General features: G+C 31.3%; 1 pseudogene; it reads left to right on the top strand.

Moving 5' to 3' along the window:
• Positions 1–20,381, top strand: part of LOC149566322 (uncharacterized) — an 82,195-nt pseudogene extending 61,814 nt beyond the window's left edge.
• The last annotated feature ends 2,609 nt before the right edge of the window (positions 20,382–22,990 follow it).

Genomic DNA, 22,990 nt, shown 5'->3' with positions numbered 1-22,990 from the left:
TTGTAAACTCCTAGCAATATTTATGGTGGATATCCCTTCTTTTTAACCATTACAAAGCTTTCATAATTCTTCATTGCGTATGACATTCAATCAACCATGTCTATGAAATCCATTAATGTCCATTATCAATAATACCATTCTTAAATCTTAATGTGATTGTCTTACCAATCTCTTGTTGAATTTATCTTGGTCTTTTATTTGATCCTAGAGGAGTAGAATCGCCTAGAACTCCAATAAGCATAATCACCATATTAATAAGATAAAGTATGTTGTTTCCATATATTGATAATGCATAAATGTAGTTCATATCCATATATGCATAATACATAAATAGAATTCATATCCATAAACACATACCACATAAATCTAAATCATAATTGCTAGTACCATTCACACCAAAACATAAATATTATGCCTCTTTAGATTCTTCATAGTCTTGTTCACTCATGCATCCATCCCAAATTTAGGACATCCAAATAGGAAAGTAGATGCTAGTGATGTAGGTTGGATCCTTGAAGATGCACTGGGATCAATATTTCTATCTCCTAATATTGTTTTGTGTGTTGGTCACTTAACTTGGACTTCCATTATTTCTAAAATGCGATGGGAACCCTAAAGTTAGATTGTGGTGACTGATCAAGGAAGTATTGTACAAACTCTATAATTCCTCAGTAGGCTATTTTATCGAACATACAAGAAAGCATACTACATACTCCTTGTTACTAATCAGGAAAAAAAATTTGGGGCTATTTTATCGACATTTTATGACCGACATATTGTAACTAATGTTAATGCTAAAGCGAAAAAAAGACTTTTATAAAAGGGCTTAGGGTTAGGGATTGTTTCATTGTGGGTGATGTAAAAGTTTCTTCTTGTGGTGATATTGAGTTGTAAGGGATTACAGACTATAATTAGGTTGTAATCACTAGATCATAATAATATTGGCCTTGTTGTTTGGTGGACGTAGCCCAGGGTTTGGGTGGACCATGTTAAATCTTGGTGTCTTATGTTCTTCTATGTGTGATTTATTATTTTTTGATATTGTTTATATTTGAATGTAATTGTTATTTCTATCTGAGGTTAATCCTAACAAGTGGTATTAGAGCAAGGTTGTTTTCTAGTTATCCTCTACAGGAAAGTCTCATGGTTGAGTAGGAGTCTCACAGTTGAGTGGGAGCAATGGCAGATGAGGGTAAGTTGAAGGTTGACAAGTTTAATGGGTAGAACTTTTAGTTATGAAAGATGCAAATGGAAGACTATCTTTATCAGAAGGATTTATGGAAGCCGTTGGAAGGAAAAACCAAGAACCAGGGAACTATGACAAATGAGGACTGGGATATTTTAGATAGGAAAAGTACTTGGAAGCATTCAATTATGCTTGGCACCATCATTGACATTTAACATTACAAAAGCGAAGATGATAGAACAGCTGATGAAAACCCTAGCGACATTGTATGAAAAGCCCTCCACTTCAAATAAGGTAATTCTCATGAAGCATTTATTTAATATGAAAATGGCAAAAGGTGGATATGTTGTGAATCATTTAAATGAGTTTAATATTATTACTAGTTAGTTATCTTTTGTGGGTATTAATTTTGATGAATAAATTAGGGCTCTCTTGATTTTGTGTTCTTTGCTTGAAAGTTGGAATGGTTTTATAATGGTTGTGAGTAATTCTATCTCTGGATCTAAGACCCTAGGATATGATGATGTGATTGGTGTTATTTTGAGTGAGGAAACTTGTAGGAAAACCTCAAGTGGATCTACACCAGGAAGTGCTTTGAACGAACAAAACAAAGGTAGAATGACTAAGAGAGGAAACAATTCTCAAAATCATGGGAAATCAAGAGGAAAATCAAAGGGGAAGAGGTCTCAATCGAGAAGACCAAATGACTGTTGGTACTATGGAAAACCAGGGCATAAGAAGAAAGATTGCTAGACTCGAAAGGAAAATGAAGGAGAAAAGAAATATGGAGACAAGGAAGCAAATGTGGTAAGTAACAAATCTAAAGAGGATGCTTTGCTTCTTTCTGTAGAAAGTGTTGATGATTCATGAGTTTTAGATTCTAGTGCTTCATTTCATGCTACACCTCATAGAGGTTATTTCATTGATTATGTCCAAAGGGATTTTGGGCTTGTTTATTTGGGGGATAGTAAACCCTGTCAAATTGTTGGAAAGAGAAAATTTAAGATTAAGTTGCATAATGGGAAGCATTGGTTACTACATGTTCCAAGGCTAAGTATGAATTTAATTTCAGCTAGGAAACTCAGTGATGAGGGTTATGTAGTTACTTTTAATGATAAAAATTAGAGGGTATAAAAAGGTTCCCTTGTAGTAGAAAAAGGTGTGAAAGGAGGCACCGTATATCTTTGTATAGGTCATATTGCTCCTACGTTGATTGTTTCATAGAAAAATGAATGTTTAAGAATTATTGATATAGTTGAACAGAGAGAACAATTAGTTGTTGTAGATTTTGATACAATGTTGTGAAAAAATAGACTTGGGCACATGAGTGAGAAAGGTATGAAATTACTTCATTCAAAGAAATTTTCACCAGGTCTAAAATGTGTTGATATGGATTTTTGTGAAAGTTGAGTGTATGAAAAACAAAAGAGAGTGAGTTTTGTGAAGAGTGGGAAGGAAAAGAAAAGTGAGAAATTAGAGCTTGTGCATATAGATGTATGGGGACTAGCCCAGGTATCTTCCCTTGGCAGCTCTCATTATTATGTTACATTTATTGATGATGCAACTAGAAAAGTATGAATTTATTTCCTCAGACAGAAATTTGATGTATTTCAAACTTTTAAGAAATGGAAATGCTTGGTTGAAAATGAGATTGGTAATAAATTAAAGTATTTCAAATTTGATAATGGTGGTGAGTATTGTAGTCATGAAACTGGAGATTATTGTTTCATTAATGGTATTCATAGACATAAAACTATTCCTAGGAATCCATAGCAAAATGGAGTGGTTGAACATGTGAAAAAGACTATAATGGAGTGTGCAAGGAGCATGAGGTTGCATATTGGGTTACCCTTAAAGATGTGGGTGGAGGCTATCAATACTATTGTATATTTGATTAATAGAGGTCCCTCTACTCCCTTGGGTTATGGTATTCCAAAGGAAGCATGGACTGGTAAGAAGGTGAGTTATTCTTTTCTCAAGACCTTCAATTGTGAAGCATTTGCTCATATAGATTCTAAAAATAGAATCAAGTTGGAAGCTAAGTCAAAGAAATGAGTATTTGTTGGATATGGCATTGATGAATTTGGTTATAGGCTTTGGGATTTTGAAAATTGTAAAATTGTACGAAGCAGGGATGTCATATTCAATGAGAAAGTTTTGTACAAAGATCTATTGTAGCAACATGAGAAGAAAGAAGATGATTATGTAGTGGTGGACAATACTCCAAAAGATGATGTTCCAACACTTCCTCATGATGTGCAACAACTAAAACAACAAATACCACACACACCAGTGAATGTTGGACGATGAACAAGACTAAATAGTCCTCTAGAAAGATTTTCTCTCTCTTTGTATTCTATTTTACTTACTGATGTTGGTGAACCAAAATGTCATGATGAAGTTATGTAGGTGGATACTAAGATTCAATGGGGGTCTGCAATGGTAAACAAAATGGACTCCTTACTGAAAAATAAGACTTGGGATTTATGCAAGTTGCTTTCAAGTAAATAGGCTTTATAGAATACATGGGTTTATAGGTTGAAAGAAGGGGATGGAGGTAAGAAAATATTTAAAGCCAGGTTAATGGTAAAAGGATTTGCATAGAAAAAAGTCATTGATTTTGATGAGATATTCTCTCCTATTGTAAAATTGACTTCTATTTACACCGTTTTAAGTATTGTGGCTACTGAAGATTTGCATTTGGAGTAACTTGACGTTAAAATAGTCTTCCTTCATGGTGATTTGGATGAAGAGATATATATGGCTTAGCCATAGGGATTTGAGGTCAAAGATAAGGAGAACTTAGTGTGCAAATTGAAGAAAAGTTTATATGGCTTGAAGCAAGCACCTTGGCAATGGTATCTAGAATTTGATAGTTTTATGCATGAGAATGGATATAGTAGGTGTCATTCAGATCATTGTATTTATTTTAAGAGGTTGGATGATGACAACTACATTATTTTATGTTTATATGTTGATGATATGCATGTAGTTGGGTCTAACATGGATCACATTAAGGGGTTGAAATGCTAGTTAGCACATGCATTTGCTATGAAAGATTTGGGGGCAGCAAAACAAATCCTTGGTATGAAGATTTGTAGAGATAGGAAGAATAGAAAATTGACTTTATCTCAAGCTGATTATATTGCAAAGGTGTTGTAACATTTATCTATGGAGAATGCTAAAGTTGTTAGCACACCTTTACCTGGTCATTTGAAGTTGACTAAGGAAATGTGTCCAAAGACATAAGAAGAGGAGGATAAGATGTCCATGGTACCTTATGCTTCATTTGTAGGAAGCTTGATGTATGCTATGGTATGTACAAGGCCAAATATTTCACATGTAGTGGGAGTTGTTAGTGGGTATATGAGTCATCTAGGGTTTGAGCATTGGAATGCAGTTAAATGGATTCTCAAATATTTGAGAGGAACATCCAGTAAGTGTCTAAATTTTGGGGGATCTACTAGATTTACAAGGCTATGTTGACTTACATTTGGTAGGGGATATTGATACTAGCATAGTACTACAGTTAGTTTTTACTATTGATGGGGCATCAATGAGCTAGGTTTCTAAGTTACAAAAGGCAAATGCTTTATCCACTACAAAGGTAGAGTATGTTTCTACTAAAGAGGTAGCCAAGGAGATGATATGGCTTCATTTCTTCTTGGAAGAATTGGGACAGCCTCAAAAGGATAATTATTTGTTTACATATAGTCAGAGTGTCATTCATCTTATGAAGAGTTTAGCTCTGCATTCAAAGACAAAACACATTCAATTGCGGTACCATTTCATTTGGTCAGTTTTGGATGACAGAAAGTTAAAGCTGGATAAGATACATATAGATGACAATCCAATAGATATGTTTACAAAGGTAGTGATGAGGGAGAAGCTGAACTCCTCTCTGGCTTCAGCTAGTCTTCTTGACTAAACACGATAAAAGAACAACAGAATCTACGATGGTTTGATCCAATGGGAGCCCCATGTGGTAGCAGTATTTCTATAGGATTAGTCTCCAACTGGGATATTGTTGTTTAGTGTGGAGCTTGATCATTCCCCAAGTGGGAGATTGTTAAATTGTGGTGACTAATCAGGGAAGTAGTGTACATACTCCATAATTCCTTGACTATTTTATTAGTATTTTGTGGCTGACGTGTTGTAACTAATTTTAACTCTAAAGAGACAAAAATACTTGTATAAAAGGGCTTAGGGTTAGGGATTGTTTCATTGTGGGTGATGCAAAAATTTCTTCTTGTGGTGGTATTAAGCTGTAAGGGATTACAAATTGTAATCAAGTTGTAATCACTAGATTGTAATAATATTGGACTTGCTATTTAGTGGGTGTAGCCTAGGGTTTGGGTGAACCACATTAAATCTTGTTGCCTTGTGTTCTTCTCTATGTGATTTATTATTTTCTAATATTGTTTATATTTGCATGCAATTGTTATTTCTATCTAAGGTTAATCCTAACACCTAAATTGTAAGCAATAGGACTCTAAATGTAACACCCCGCCAAGGGACCCAAAAGAAACTAACCTAAAGTTTTACTAAGTTTGCCAAACAATTTTTTTGAAAGATGACATATAACAATAGTTATAAAATAGTGGAAGCAATAACATAAATTCATACATAAGCAACACATAAATAGATTACATCTCTTAAGGATCCCATGATGTTGAAGCACATTTAAGTTTAATTAATACTAAAACCAATATATAACAAATCCACATTAAAGAATATTTACAAGTATGAATCCATATAAATAATATACAATTATCTCGAAAGCCACTTGGCAATAATTAGAATGCACAATCATCCACTATACAAGTCAGAGGGTATGAAAGGCTAAAAGAATATACATCATAAAAATAGATTACATCATCTCGTAAGATCTATGAAATCAAATCAAACAATACAACCATCCATCATAGTACACAAGAAACCGAATGAAAGAGAGTAGAGAACAAGGAGCTCTAGCCACGACATTGAACTGTCAGATCTCAATGATAAAAGTAAAAAGCACTACCACCCAACCTCATGAAACCCAAAAAGGTCCACTCCCAGCACGCTGAGGAGATAGTCTCAAGTCCCAAATAGGATATCAAACTCTAAGGTCAAAACCAACATCTAAGTCAAGGAAACCCTAAAAGCAGTCTAACTCAAAGGTATCAAGATATAAATGACATCAAAACTCAAAGGCAACAATGACACATAGGAAATCTACTATGCAAGTGGGAAAGTGTCATCACATGAGCCAACTCTAAGGTTACCCAAGCAATCTTTTAATACTTCTACCCCCTAGTGTCTATATGCGACATTAGTATCATTTCATAAAAACAAGGCATACTAATGAACCAAGGTCACAACCAAGCATCCTCCATACTCCCATCCTAGCTTGTACTAGCACTAGAGGCATGTGGGAGGAAAAATAATGACTCTTATTAATTCATTTTACTCCCATTTAATATAGTGTTATCATTTATTAAAACAACCTACAATGAGTTACCCATCAGCCTCTTTAGGGCCTTAGCCTCCATTGCAAGCCACTTCCCAACATGACATATAGATAACATACCCTAAGCTTAGTAAAATAAATAGGTCTCATACAAACATAAATCACTCATCAGTTCTTAAATAAGCAACTGGAAAAATATTGAAAATATTACTAATCATAATCACAGATTTCACCAATACAATCATCCTAATAGGACGGATCCAAAATCAAATGCACATATACAAAATCATGACATCGCATGAAATTGCCAAAATAATAACTCAATGTCACCTCAGTCCTATACAAGCAACTGGGAAGCAATCCAAAGATAATTGATTAAACACTCAAAGTTATATCAGGAAAGATACACCATTCACCTCAATTCTACACAAGAGAAACTAAAACCAATAACAAAACATCTAATCAACTCAGCATAGAGTACACATGACACATCACCATGTTTGGGTATAAAAGATTGTAACCAAAATAAGCCATAACATCATCATAGAACAAAAATCCCAAGCCTTTGGTAAACATCCTGATTTGGTCAAAGAACTAAGTCAATACCAAACCCAACATACAAGAAAACATACAACATGCAGTGTAGTTTTGTAGTTTTGTTTGGTTTTAAAAAACACACAGATTGAGTTAATAGTAAGGTTCAAGTTTTCATCTCATTGTAAGTTTTCAGTTTGATAAAGTTTACAATTTTCGAATTTACTTTACATATACAATTTCATAATACATTAATTGCAATTTTAATCAATAATCATTAGACTATTAAAGATAATAATGACTAATTTATTAATAAAATAACTTATATTAAATTATTAATCAGGTAATTATTAATCTAATAATAAAATAATAACTATTAAAATAAAATAATATTATTATTATTATATTTTAACATTTAGTAACTATAGACATTTATTTAATTAAATCTAACATTTAATAATAAAAACATTTATTAATTATAAAATTTAATAAAAATATTATTAAATTAATTTAATTTAATTTAATAAAATTAATAATAAAAAATAAAATAAATTAAAAAGACCACTTACCATACATTTTTGTTTTTTAAAGCTCGTAGGTTGAATCACTATTGGGATAGCTCTGTTGACACGATAGCAAAGTACTACCTATGATAGTACCTATTGGCACAGCAACAGAGTCTAACGTACGGCAGCCAAAATGGTCACTGACAACATTGTCTCTATCGTATAGGGGGGAATAAAAAGGTAAGAGGTGGGTGGGGGATTGGTAGCCCCGCCCACCCATTTCATTATTTTTTTTTTTTTTTAAAATTATGAAAACAAAACAAAACGCCACTCTCCCCCCATAAATTTGCTAAAATGTTTTTTTTTAATATTAAAAAATTTGTGAAATTAAATCTGATAGGGAAAACCTCAATAACCATTCAGATTTTGCATTTTGAAAATTAATTTCTCTTCCCAAACCCTACGTGATTAAAACATTCTATTTAATTATCAAAACAAGGGTTTCTAAATTCTCAAAACTCATATAGAGACAATTTTGAAACAAAGAACAATGAAAATATATGACAAGTGTTTCAATTTAATTAATTAATTCATAGACGTGATCAAGAATAGAAACTAGTAAATTACAACACAATGATATCAACCCAATCTTAAAATTTTAAGAACGAATTTATCCAAACATGAAGAAGATAGGAAATTTAAGAATGGAAAACTACTGCACAAATTAACCACAAGATTCTATCTAAATTTGATGTTGATTCAACAACACATGGATCATGCAAGTATTTCCCTTTCTTTCTAAAAATCTCATTCTCTTAAATTGCTCCTCCAAAACCCGGTCCTCGAGAAATGAACTCTAAATTGTTAATAAAGAGTTTTCCCCCAATGTAGGGCTTTAATTGTGCAATCACATGAAAAATCCCTTTACCTTCATTATTTAATTATATTTTAATATTCATGCACAACCTTTTTGTCATTTAATTAAAATATCTTTATTAAATAATTTTCTTTCTCTCTTTAATAAATTCTTGAGAAATTTTTTGATAAAAATATTTATTAACTTAAGGAATGATAATATTTAGCATTTATTTAAAATGAACTCCTAAATATATTATTATTAAATTAAATGAATATTATTACACCCAAAATTTAGACTTTAACTAGATCTTTAAATTTAATTTTTTTATTTAATTAATTTCTCAATTAATTAAATATAATTAAATATCAATTTTTCTTTATAAAATTTTGATTAAATTAAATCATCAAGTATTCTTTTAATATGATTTAATTATAATAGAAAATAATCACAAACTCACAAGACTAAAAAGAAAACCCATAATAAAGTACAGAAAACTAGATCAAACTCAAGGGTTATAATCATGATTTACATCACTTGACAAATTTGAAAGGTAGACAACTCAGATTCCTTTCCTTATTTTTAGGACAAATGGTTTGAGAATAAGATTCATACTCAAGATTTATCTTCCCTTTCTTACCATTGAGATATTGCGATAGGGTACGCTCATCTTGGCAATTCAAGGAAGTCAATACCTAGTATCTACAATCTGCATAAAATCCACGCATGTACATACATATATATTCTAAAGTAAACAAGCAATGGCAGGAAGTGGTGCATCATGTAGATCCCAACTAGTAGGTGACTACGACTCCTTCCCTCAACCATATCAGAAACATCATACATAAAATAAAATATAAAGGTACACCATACACATGCAAGTATAGGGTAAGTGTCCATACAAAATACATATAAATAATCCATCTAACTAACATCATGAAATAATTGAAAGTCACTAAATGAACATATATATCATCATCAAAATAGTCTTGAAATAATTGAAATAACTAAATAACTTGTCACATAAATCAACTGAGTATGAAGTGACATATAAGAAAATCTGATAACCAAGCACTGATAATCATAAAACACAATCAGAAATTTGGTTTAAAAGAATCCGACGATACAACAAAAAAATCAACTAGGGGTAGGCATTACAATAAAACATTACACATGATGAGGTAATTGGAAAATTCAATGAAATTAATTTTTTTGATATGTTTATGTTGATTACATCCTACTTATGTCATGCCCTTAATGTGGGGGAGTGGATGTCCTAGTTAACCACCTCTTTATTTCCAAAACCCTTTTCTTATAATGAAGGGCCCTTTTCTTTGCCTCTTATTCCCTCGATACCTTATCTCACTCTTTTCTCTCCTTTGTAACCTTCTTATCTTGCTCTTTTCTCTTTGCACTTTCTCTTTTTTGTACGCATAAATTCCTTCTTTTCCTTTGTCAAGATACATGTTTCCTTGTTCTCTTTGATTGTATATTTCTTTCAAATTTTGATCTATTCTAATTACTTCATCATCAGATCCAAACCCATTAACAAATTCATATAATAATTAGGTATTAGCAATTGGGATTGATCCCCCAAATAGATTATATTATTAGCATTGTGTTGTTCTTCTGGTTGATAATATGAATAAACAATTTTAAGATTTTGTTGATCTAGTTGATAACCCCAAGTCTCACTTACTTGTGTGAATATGTTTTTCTCATTCTCAGTCCCAAAACCTTTTGATAGTGTCAAGTTTCCATCAAAATACTATGTAATATGGTACATTCAACATAATAATGTACCACTTCTAGCAAGGTAGTTGTTGGTGGCTAATAGAAATTGATAGTTCAACACCTAGATTCATTTCCCCTTTCCCAACCACAGAGGCAGTATTTATTGAGTAGGAAGATAAATAATATCCTCCATATTGTTAATATTACTTTTCACCATGTTTTGAGGCATCTCACCAAAGCTGACTCCTTCATTAGAATCAAACTAGTAGAGTTGAGCAATATTATATACAATAGGCTTGTCATGTTTTGTGTTGCCTTTGCATCTTCCACATCACCAATTTGGAAATTTTTTATGCCTTTATTGTCCTCAAGGAGCACAAATTAAGGGGACATATCCTATTTCTTCTAATCCCTTCTATAATGTTAGAATTTGACAATGCTTTTGTTCGATATTTGTTGCCTATTTTTGTTGGTTTTACCTTATACTTTCTATACTGGGAACAATGCCAACCATGATGCTAATTCAAAAACAATGATGGAAAAAAAAAACCTAACTTAAAGGGATCATAGTTTGTGAGAGTATGAGCCAACAATGTCGGTAGATCAATACCTAATATCCTTGCCTTTTAAATGATTATGACTACAATATAGCTACTTTTGGATGTTTGTGATTGCAATGTAGCTACTATGACCATAAAAGATTAGAAAGTTCTTATTGGTGGGTGGAATGACACCCATAATAGTCCACATAAAGTGGTGCAACAAATTCATGAAGTGTTCCTTGGTCATCCACACACAGGGTTGGGATATCATGCAATCTCCTATTTCTCATTTGGAGATAATTCTACAATTTACTCTTTCCTTTAAACAAGAAACCCATAATTATTTTTTCAAAAGCATTGACACACCATAAAATGGTAATCCATTATCAACTCTTGGGAATTATGTAAACCACACTCCTACTTCCTTTTCTAGTCACTTCTTTGGCAGCTCAATTTTTTCTCACTAACACATTCTTCTTTTCATGATTTTATATGGAAGTAGAAAAATATGGGTTGGAAACATATGCTTTTCATAATGTCCCATAGAATGCAAAGATAATTTAAAATTTGAGGTTCAAATCCTTGTCTTTGCATTATTTCAACTACCCACAATATAAGTTCTAGATCGTGACTTGTCCTTGTCTAAGCCCCCTTTCAGTTTCTTGATCATGTGGATATTAGATCCTTGTATGTCATACTATGGAGGGAATTATAAAGAAATATTCTTAAGATTTTTGTAGATTTCTTCATCTATATAAATTGGAGAGTTGGTTGCAAGAACACCTTGAGTTGTGAATGCATGATGAGCATTCAAATAGTATTCCTGCTCATTTTCTTTTTTTTTTACAATTTGATAGTCTTGATTTTTGTGAATATCCACACTCAACTATATCCATGTTCATTGTTTGGATTGGATTATTCTTACTTGTCCATGTTCTTTCTCTATGAAAATATCATTCTTACTACTAGCACTTGCATCTTTAAACGATGCAACGTTTAAGCTGATAGTCTTATATACTTTTTGACGATGTTCTTAAATATTTATTTATAAAATATCTCTGTCCACTTCCCTGCAACAATCTATATATCTCTTATTCACACGTATTTATATCTTTCTTATTCACACATATGGACAATTGTTTCTCCCTCCTTATCTGTCTTTTATCATACCCCTCTTTATCATATACATATATATACACTATTTCTCCTTATTTAACTTCTTGGCATTCCTTTATATATTTCTCCTACACACGTACACTCCTTTCTCCATCATTACCTCTATCTTATCTTACCCCTTTCTATATTATTCACCTTGCACTATCTATATTTTATTTTCTCTATATCTCTCCCTCCCGCTTCCTTCTTCTTTTCCTTTCCCTTCATATTTATCTCCCTCATACATACATGCACTCCTCACGATTTTCCCTCTCTATCTTTCATTAGTACCTTCTATCATCATATTATTCATCTTAAGGCCCCCTTGCATCTCTCCCCTTAACCCTCCCTATATCTCCTTACATTTTAAATAATGTTGTATTATAAATATCATAAGATACCAAATTATACTATTGTTATTACATAAATTTTTTTAATTCAGTTATTATAATATTTTCATTTTCAAGTAGACCTTTTTTTTTAAATATTGAATGGATTAGAAATAATAGTTATATTATAACAAAAATTAAGAACACTATTTCTTCAAGTTAACAAGGTGTAAAGTGTAAAACTGAGAATAAGAATTCTCATTTAAATATGAAGTAACATAATTCATAACCTTCTCTTCATGGTACTCAAAATTTGTTCTCAATAAAGAAGACCGAAACAATGTACTCAAACTATTGTTAGCTTCCAATAGTAATTTGTAATTTATGAGATGACAAAATTTTAGAATATATTACCTTGTAATATTTGAAATGTAGAATACTACTAAGATATTTACTTTGGAAATAAAATATCAAAAAGAATTAATAATATATCAAATTTGATCAAATATTTACTATTATTTTATTATACATTTTATAATATATAAAATATATTTTATACATGATAAATATTTTAATATTATTCTTTGGTGATTAAAAATAAAATAAAATAAAATTTATATAATCTAATGAAATAATTTGAAGTAATATTAATTTAAGTGTTAATTTTTTTAAAATACATAATTATAATTGTATATACTGGGATGGGTGACCTCCTAAGAAGTCCTCGTGCTTTACCTATGTGAGCACCACCTAGATCCAATGAGTGCTAAGTGTTCCATTTATTCTCACAAGAGATGGATTCATGTGTGATATGGGTCAATGAGTTTGACTCAAAAACTACACAGTTAAATCTTGATAGCAATATCGCAACTATAAATTTTAATTCAAAGTATTTGTTAATTGTCTAGATTTTTTAAATAATAAATAAATTTGAATTATTTTTTACTAGTAATTTTAATCTTAATTATAAACAATTATTCTTTATTTTATCTCATTTTCAAACAAAATCTATCAATATTGTAAATAATATTGAGATATACTACTTTTTTTTAAAATTTGTTATTATAATATTTTTATTTTCAAGTAGACATTTTTTTAATATTGGATGGAGTAGAAATGATAATTATATTATCAGAAAAATTAAGAACACCATTTCTTCAAGTTAACAAGGTGTAAAGTGTAAAATTGAGAATAAGTATTCTCATTTAAATATGAAGTAACATAATTTATAACCTTCTCATGGTACTCAAAATTTTGTTCTCATTAAATAAAGAAGATTGAAACAATTTACTCAAGCTATTGTTAGCTTCCAATAGTAATTTGTAATTTATGAGGTGAAATTTTTTTAGAATATATTACCTTGTAATATTTGAAATGTAGAATGCTACTAAGGTATTTACTTTGGAAACAAAATATTAAAAAGAATTAATAATATATCAAATTTGATCAAATATTTACTATTATTTTATTATATTTTATATATTATAGATATTTTAATATTATTCTTTGGTGATTAAAACTAAAACAAATATAATTTATATAATCTAATGAAATAATTTGAAGTAATATTTTTTTTTTGAGAGGGGTAAACGCTTTGACCTGGAGCTATGAACCAGTGAGGCCACAAACGGGGGACCTCATCCCCATGAGATTTGAACCTTGATGGCAAGGATAACAACGTAACAGCTTAACCATCACAACATGCCACTATTGGCATAATTTGAAGTAATATTAACTTAAGTGTTAATTTTTTAAAAATACATAATTATAATTGTATATACTAGGATGGGTGACCTCCTGGGAAGTCCATGTGCTTCACCTATGTGAGCATCACCTAGATCCAATGAGTGCTAAGTGTTCCATTTATTCTCACGAGCGATGGATTCATGTGTGATATGGGTCAATGAGTTTGACTAAAATACTACATCGTTAAATCCTGACAGAAATATCACAACTATAAATTTTAATTCAAAGTATTTGTTAATTGTCTAGGCTTCTAAAATAACCAATAAATTTGAATTATTTTTTACTACTAATTTTAATCTTAATTGTAAACAATTATTCTTTATTTTATCTCATTTCAATATTTTATAATATTGAAACAAAATCTATCAATAATGTAAATAATATTGAGATACCTCTAGATTCAAAACAAATGTTCTTTCTCTAGATCATTTAAAATAATAATAAATCACATATATTCTTAGATTAACATATAAATAATATATTTAACCATAAATACCCAAAATTTTAATGTTGTATTGTACAATTATGCTACTAAGCTCAAAGATTTAAACTTCTAGCCAATTGAAGTTGTTGATTTCAATAAATCAGAATGTCACAATAGTTTTTTATAATAAATTGTGAACATATGATTTCCAAACTCTCTATTAGTTTTGGACTAAATATATAGTTTGGATGTCACTAGAAACCTTAAATTGTGTCCATCTTTGAAATGAGCTTTAACATTCTTAAATGTTGTCATTGGCACTTGTCTAAGAATGCTTGTTCACTTGTCAAATGTAGAAAATCTTTTGTCTCTTTGCTAAGTCTAGAATATCATTTGATTAAGCATGTTTTTAAATAATTAATTTTTAGGAAAGTCATTTTGGTTACATTCTCGTGCATATTTATATAAACATCGAACACATTGCCAAATGTTTTTTTTCTCATCCAAATCAGTATTAACCTAATAGTTTTTTAAGTGGGATGTTTTTTTAATAGTGGTAATGAAGTCTTCTACTTATATGAACAATTATTACTGACATGGCTTACAGAGGAGTGGGTAAGGTACATTAATTTGAACAATTTAAAATGATACTGTTGTGGTTAAGAAGAAATAATTCCAATGAAATATCCATTTCCATCTCTAGCGAGAATAAATAAAATAATCATTTGGCAAACTCAACCCCAAATGAATAATATGTTGATCCAAATCCAATGATTCAATTGAACTGGCTCTTTAATCAATTTATCAATGTGCCATTTCTTTTATTTCCCCCACTATGAATAAGAGCACTACCAATAGCTATGAATTGGATTGGACCCAACCCAACTAGCCATTTTGTCTACGAATTGATTCCCTAGTTGCCACCTATAATTAGGGCAATATGCAATAGTTTGGATCCATCGCGTGCATGTCTTAGTTGGATAATAGTGTGATTTAACCCTACCCATATACATATGATACATCAGCACCTTGACCCAATTAAAACACTGGCACTGGAGGAACAATGAAAATATGATTCCATGTAGTCGCCCGAGTCATCCATTGTGTATGTAGGGATGCAAAGGGTTGTCAAGTGCAATCTTCTTCCTAAATACCAGTAGCAATGAGAACATGCCCTGAGCATTCTAGTTCTTCTTGAAGGCAACTAACTTCCTAGGGAAGAGGGATAATAGGTGGGGGAGAGGACCCATTACTTGAACACCCTAACTTTGCGCTTATCAAAACCCTAATTAAAAATTTCAAATCCCTCTCAATTTTTTACAGTATCTTACTTGGCAACTCATTTACTTATAACTAAGGTTTCAAGTCCATGTCACCCGTTATGATGCCACATCATATTGCTTTTTGCCAAGTTGTCCAAAACAACCAAAAAAAAAAAGTGAGACCAATGGTCATGCATAAAGGGTACCCATAGTTGAACAACTGATGTGGTGTCACATCATTGGTTAATTTGTATAACTTAGGATACATTTTATTCAATTTTGGGTAGTTAGCATTGTACTAACAACTTTAAAGTCACAAGTATTAGTACAATGATGTCAAAAAAATTGGACATTAAGTCAATAAGTGTAGGTATCAAGTGAACAACTCCTATCACAACTATTGGAACATGTTCAAGTACAAGGTCCTCTCCCCTATTCAATATTCATCTAGCATAATGACTAAATGAAAGATTCAAAGCATTTTATATAGATAAAAGCAAGCTAGGAACCTATATCTCATAACTCTACAACTTGTTAAAAAGAGTTTAAACCATGAATTTTACCAACACATTTACATCAACACCAAATTGGTTTATAATCTATACAAAATCTAACAAATTGAAGTCATTGTATTATCAAGTTTGAGATATAGATATAAACTTAGTCCTAAATTATATTATCAATATTATTAGTCTCGCCTATAAATAGGTAGAGACTATAGTTTTTGACTGTTCAATTTGTATTAGTTGTTGCTTTGGAATGCATGAAATCAACAAAATAATCTTATTATCCTATGGTTGTTAGAATATTTTTTATTAAGATAAATTTTTTTAATTTAATATCTTTTTTCTCATTGGTGCCGGTCCTTTTTCCTAGTAGTATTTTACATTTCTCACTCTAAAAATTATCATAGAAAGAGGTTGTAATGTGTGTCTTCCAAATTTTCTAGTGGCATTGTGCATGTTAGACAAATGTTCCACAGTGGCTAGGGTTTTCTAGTTCATGCCTTTGACATAAATTTGATAGTAAGTTGATTGAATAGAGATGGCAACTATTCCAACAAATTTCTAGAAGAGGGCAGATTGGGGAAGCTGATCATTAGATGACTAATTCTCATAATTTATTTGTTGTAATTTGTATTTAACTGAGTTGTAGATTGAATGTTGTAAGTATCAATCTTATTTAGGTTTTGATTCAAAAGGCAGGACATTTAAGCATCCAAAAAACATGAAGGTTTTTTAATGAGTTTGTCTTGACATCGAAGTAACTTATTTCTTTATTCAAAGAGAAAAACAACATTAAATGTCTACAATATTTAATCTTTTAGTACTCTACATTTAGCCATAGAACCTGCAACTATGTAAGACATTCAAGAATATCATATGATTGTATACTAAACTTTTTATTATAGTTTCTTGAAACTTTAACTTTTCTTACACATTCACAAGAAGAATCTTCATCCTAATGCATAGATTCTAATTGCATAGTGCCCAACAGTACACACACAATAGCCTTTAACATTGCTTTCCATCAATAATGATCTAGTATTGACTACAATAGACATAAATTATTTTTTGAGGATTCTAAATCATTTGGTTTTATTATTTTTAATTATAGCAATACATTATCCATAGACTCTTTCCAATAGCCTTCAACTTTTTTCCTATATGACATGATATTGTAGTTATTAATACTACTAAAATTGCCCCAATTTCAATCTGGTATCTTATTAGTTCCTACCATGGCAAAACTATTGCCAAGGCATTTTCTTAAATGGTGATTAAACATTCTCCTAACAACCAATAACATTGTTTGATCTATTTTTACCCAACTATTATACAAAATTTACAACCAAAAGATGTCTGACCTTTAACATTCCCCTCTAATTTGTAAGCGTTGGCAAATCTCCATTAGGGAAAGCAAAGGCAGTATAGATTTTCAGTTTCTCTATGCACAATACGAGGCATGAGAAGGCACAATAAGTGATATTTAATTTTAGATTGTCAGCAAGGTGCAATACATATAGAGGCGTTCTAGTAGCCAGGAGTTGTTGTATTTGATTAAAAAAAAATAGGAATGCAGGTACTAATGGCATGCAACACATGTAATACAATCGTGCCATATGGACGAATTTCAACATAGGTTTTGATGAGGTAATATTGTTTTTAGTAGGTGGCTGAAAGTGTATTTTCACTCTTATTTATTGGGCCAATTAAAATGCTCACAGATTGAATGTATTTGTTATTTTGCCATTATACTTTATGATTAGGTTACTAATTTTTTTAACTAAAACTTATATTAAAAAAATACTTTGTACTCTTCGGATTGGTCTTGCAGAAGGTGTACAAATTTATTTCTATATAATGACAACAGAAAAAACACTATTATCAAAGTGGAGGGCAGATTGTTAGAAATGCAATTATATTTTGAAATCACTCCTTCCAAGCACAAGATGACAATATTTCAGGGGTCCACATGCCTTATTTAAACTTTGACATTTACATACTACTTTAAACGTAGTGAAGGCTGAGGGAAAAGGGGAAAGAGAGCAATGAATGGCTATTGAGAAAGCCTAGCCATATTTTCAAAAAATAGACATATCAAAAAAAAATTGAGGCGAGGCAAATACAAATATCTTGGTTTTGTGGAGAACACAAGCAAGGCTATATGTCGTAACGAGTGATTGAGTGCTTCATGCATGGAATTTTTCTACAAATGACATCAATTCAAGTATCACAATCTAGTTCCTAGGTTTAAATTCAACTTAAGATTTTGTTGTACAAATTATGAAATAAGCAATACCCAAATTGTTTTGACTTCCAAGGTTTATATTTTGGTGCAAATTTTTGTATGTGGACAATTTTTACCAAATTCCAAAGATTTGTTACTCCATTTGCAAACATCTGATAGAAAAGATAACACATCTTGAAAGTTATTCTAAAATTGTTGGTCCTAAATTTTCTTTGGCAGGTAGGAATGATTCCTTATAGGTTCTATACAAGTAGTAAAATGGTAAGCATGTGAATGTAGATCCAACCTCACTTGAAAGTTGAGCTTATATGCAGGAGGAGATGAATCGTGGACTACAAGTGTCTAGTATTTCAAGTGAGTGTATATCTCAGTCCATTGTTGACCCTTATCTATGCAATTAATTAGAGCTTGAGATGCATGTCCTTCTGGGATTGGATCAAAATTCAAGTGGTTGTGTTGATACCATCCTAGAATTAGCACCTCGATCATTGGATGACACTCACTATTCTCCAACATTGTCCACTATACTAGAGTAACAAGCCAGTGAATTGACAAATTTGGGGGCAATTAATCCAAAACCAACAAAAAATAGGCACCCACAACTTGTTCGTCAAGGTTGTTTTACCAAATGGAAAAGCAGTGATTGCCCTCCAGAGTCTACTGGAAAAGGTCCTGCTTGGAATCTGTTATTTTCATAATAGATACAAAGAAAAAATTCCCCTTGTTATCACAAAAGATGACATTGATAGCAAAGTAGTTATTCACAGAATTTGTAGGATGATCTAGGAATTAGTCATGTACTTGCTAAGCAGAAGCGAAGAGAAAATTAAAATGAGAAGATTTTCACTCTTTGGTTTCTAGTTCCCTTTGTAACCAAGGTAAAGACCCTTTTGTCAAATTATGTTTGAGATCATAGGTTATATTCTTCATTGGTAGAGCTTTTGTTATGTTTGAATGAAATATGACTATAAACTAAATTTTGGCATTTGAAAGTTCAAACCATCTTGAAAAAAAATAGTTTGTTTGCATTACAGATTTTTCACTAGAAAAAATGTACTTAAAAGTTTAAGACCATATTTTGTTTTTGAACTCATTAGCAAGTCCCAACGTTGCAGGCTTTGAAGGGCATTTTGTTTAGAATTTATAATTTTGGAGTGTTTTTTACCTATCTGAATTTCAAAGTTTTTTTGGTTTTCTTTTTTAAAGTGACATAACTCTTTCACATGGATATGAATTCATAACCAGGATACACAAACACTGAACACCTTATAACTTGCTCTAGATTTTTGAAATGTGCTTGTGTGTCAAGGATTTGAAAATCCATTTGCTTAAGCATGTCAAAACCTATCTCTAAAGATTCAAGATTTGTTGTATTACCTCTTACATGTACTTATTATGTCAAAACATATGAATGCAAATGGATAAGGCATAAATCTTAGAAGATGCCATAGAATATCTACAACAACTTAAGAAGCATGTAGAGGAATTGAAAACTTCCAGCAAATGGAAATAGAAATTGGTACTAGAAATCCAAATTCACTAAAGTCGTCATGTGTGGATGATAGAGTAGGAAGATGTGAGGGAAACATAAACAAAATGCAATGTTTAGCTGGGAAACTTAGTTGGACCTTAGCAAACACAAAGCCACCTTGTAAATATCCAAGACTAGAGAATAGGAAATTCTACAATCTTCAAGGATTCCATATAAATTTTTTTGCAGCTTCATATGTGTAGGTTTCTCTAACCAAAAAAGGTAAGGTTTCAATACAGAAACATTTTCCTACAAGAGATGCTTTAATCCTCAATTTTTTGTAAGCTTTGGGTGCTCTCCTTTTGATACATATTATGTCCAATCTTCAGTGGTGGTTGATATTTTTCTTGTGGAACTTAAAGCTAAGGTTTGATTCCTCCACTTTTGCGATCTTAAAATCATAAACAATATTTTGACACAAACATAGTATCTAAAGCTTGCCTGAATTTAGTGTTGAGTTGCGTAGTGAAGTTTGGCTCATGTTTAATCCAGGTAATTTCTAAAATTACTTACATCATGGGCTTAGTTTGTGTCCAATATGTCATTTCTGAAATATTTGTTCTAGGGCTTATATCATTGGCATTTAATGAAATTATTATTTTTTGTAAACTCAAAATAGTGTTTTTTTTAGCATGGCAAACTTCAGTTAAGTTAGCATTGTAATTAGGACATCCAATGGCATCAAAATGATTTTTCCTCAAGTAACATCTTCTTAAGCCTCTATTTTAATAAGAAGTAGTGTCTTTATCATAACTTCCATGTTTCATATGTAAAAATATGCTTGCATCATCTAAATAATAGGCACACAATTATGTTCCTTATGCAACAATCTTTCTCTATAATCTATTTACCTAGGCAGATCAAGCTAGTCCAACACCATGACCAAGACATTGTATAGCATGAAAAGAGACATCATGAGGCTATATTATTAGTGCTAGCATTTTGAGTATAGCTTTCATGTCTCGAGTGAAATTCTATGTCTATAAGCTAATTACATAGTAAGCTAATTACATGAATAGACCATGCTCTCCACATACTGGCTATGTTTGTTAGGCTTAAAAAAGATTAATTTGATGTTTGAAATTTTTTTGCATCAATAATTTTGTCATGGTTATTCTTCTTATCCTAAGATTCTTCTTCTTATCAACATATCTAAATGGCTTTGCTTGTGGTGAAATTAATGAGGAGCCTTCTGAAACTTAGTGCTTGAAATTGAATCATTATATTTCCTTTCCTTTATTACTCCAAAAGAAAATGGAGCAAAACAAAATTCTTTTACCAATCTTTGGCAAGAACTTGGCTACCCTACAACTCTTGTTTGAATAGGGACAGTCGTTGATGGTTAAAATTTGTCTCCTCAGTTCAAAGAGATACACCATCAAACACATAATTCTTGAGAGCTCATTAAAGTTGTGGTGAAGAAAGAGAGGATTTCTTTGTTAGTCATGTTTTAGAAATTAATTTTTGAATTTTAAGATTTTTTTTTTGAATTTTATAGTATTTGGTTAGTGAAAAAAGATTAGTTTAGAGAAATACTTTTATTTAAATCATGTATTAGTAATTTTTTTCTGCTTTAAAATTTTACACTTATTGTCTTGTATTTTTGAAAATTTTAATTTTTCAAAATAACATTTAACATTTCTCAACACATTATTTTATTGATTTAAAATTATTTAGGGAGGTTGAATCTCTTCTCTTTAAAAATGATATATTTAAGTTTCTTTTTAAAAATCAACTATTTATCACTTGTTAAAAAATATAATTTTGAAAAGAATCAAATTATTTTTAAATATAATCATATTAGTTTTCTTCTCCACCAACTTAAATACATGAATTTTTTCTAATAGTAATCCATTTAAAAATCTAAAATTCACTCTAGAATATTGAATAGTGTATAAAAATATTATTAGGTATTTTATTTTTAATTTCCTTTCTTTTTTTCTTTTAAAAAATATAAATAATACTTTATTTTTAATAATATCTTATTGAATAGTCTTTTAGACCTTATAAATTCATGCCATAACACTTTGATATTTCTTGTCATTTTTTTGTTACTATGAAGCTTAAAGTATGATACCTTCATCATTCATGTTACTTATTGTGAGTGAGTGAGTTTTGTTAGTGTAGTTTTTTATTTTTTCTATTTTGCTAAATTTTTCCTACACTTTTAATAATCTCGCTTAGGTTAATAAAGCATGTCTTATTAGGTGAATGGTTGTGAGGTGTCACCTTCCTACATGTGAGCATCCATTAGCTATCTTGGGAAGATACTTTGCTATCTTTAGTCCGATAGATGGTTGCTCCTCATTGGTTGGTGTTGCCACCTCCTCCCTCTTCCTAGCCTATATAAGCATGCTACTTGGCTTGTATTTATATATCTATTGTTTTTGCATCCTCTTAATGCTATTTTGCTTCCAGCATTTGCATTACTCTCTTGGAGACTAACTCTATGATGTTATTTTGATTTTGTATCATTTGCATTCATAGTTTAGATATTTACTCTTTGCACTAGTTTTTTGGGTTATTAATCTTTTCAGATTCCAACATGGTATCAGAGCCTTCCTGCTGCAGCTTCGTTGAAAAAATTTTGAAGCCATGATTTGAAGTCACAAACCCTAGTTTGTTTGTGCATTTTTTCTTCAAATCGGGGGATCAGCATTTTTTTGGAGCACTTTGAGCCCAAACGAACATCACCATTGGATTCGGAACACCGTTTGCAGTCAGGATTCATCTAAAACTTGTCAAATTTGGAGACAGAGCTCCAGGAGGCAATTTTTTTTACTAGCAGACCCTTCCGTACGATCGTACAGACGATCTCGACGATTTTTTTTTTTTTAATTTAAATTTTGTAGCGCCGTCAAGCGGCCACCGCAGCACCGCTGCCGCGCAACTCGCCGGCCGCTGCCCCCGGCAGCACCGCCGCAGAGCCGCTGCGGCCCGGCGCCGCCTGCGAGCCACTCAGGCACCGCCCGTGCCGCTCGG

The sequence above is a fragment of the Cupressus sempervirens genome, chromosome 3 (genome assembly GCF_028749045.1).
Source record: "Cupressus sempervirens isolate cs-2001-9-10 chromosome 3, ASM2874904v1, whole genome shotgun sequence".
Lineage (NCBI taxonomy): Eukaryota > Viridiplantae > Streptophyta > Pinopsida > Cupressales > Cupressaceae > Cupressus > Cupressus sempervirens.
Note: the sequence above shows the minus strand (reverse complement) of the source record. Positions and strands in the feature narration are given on the sequence as shown.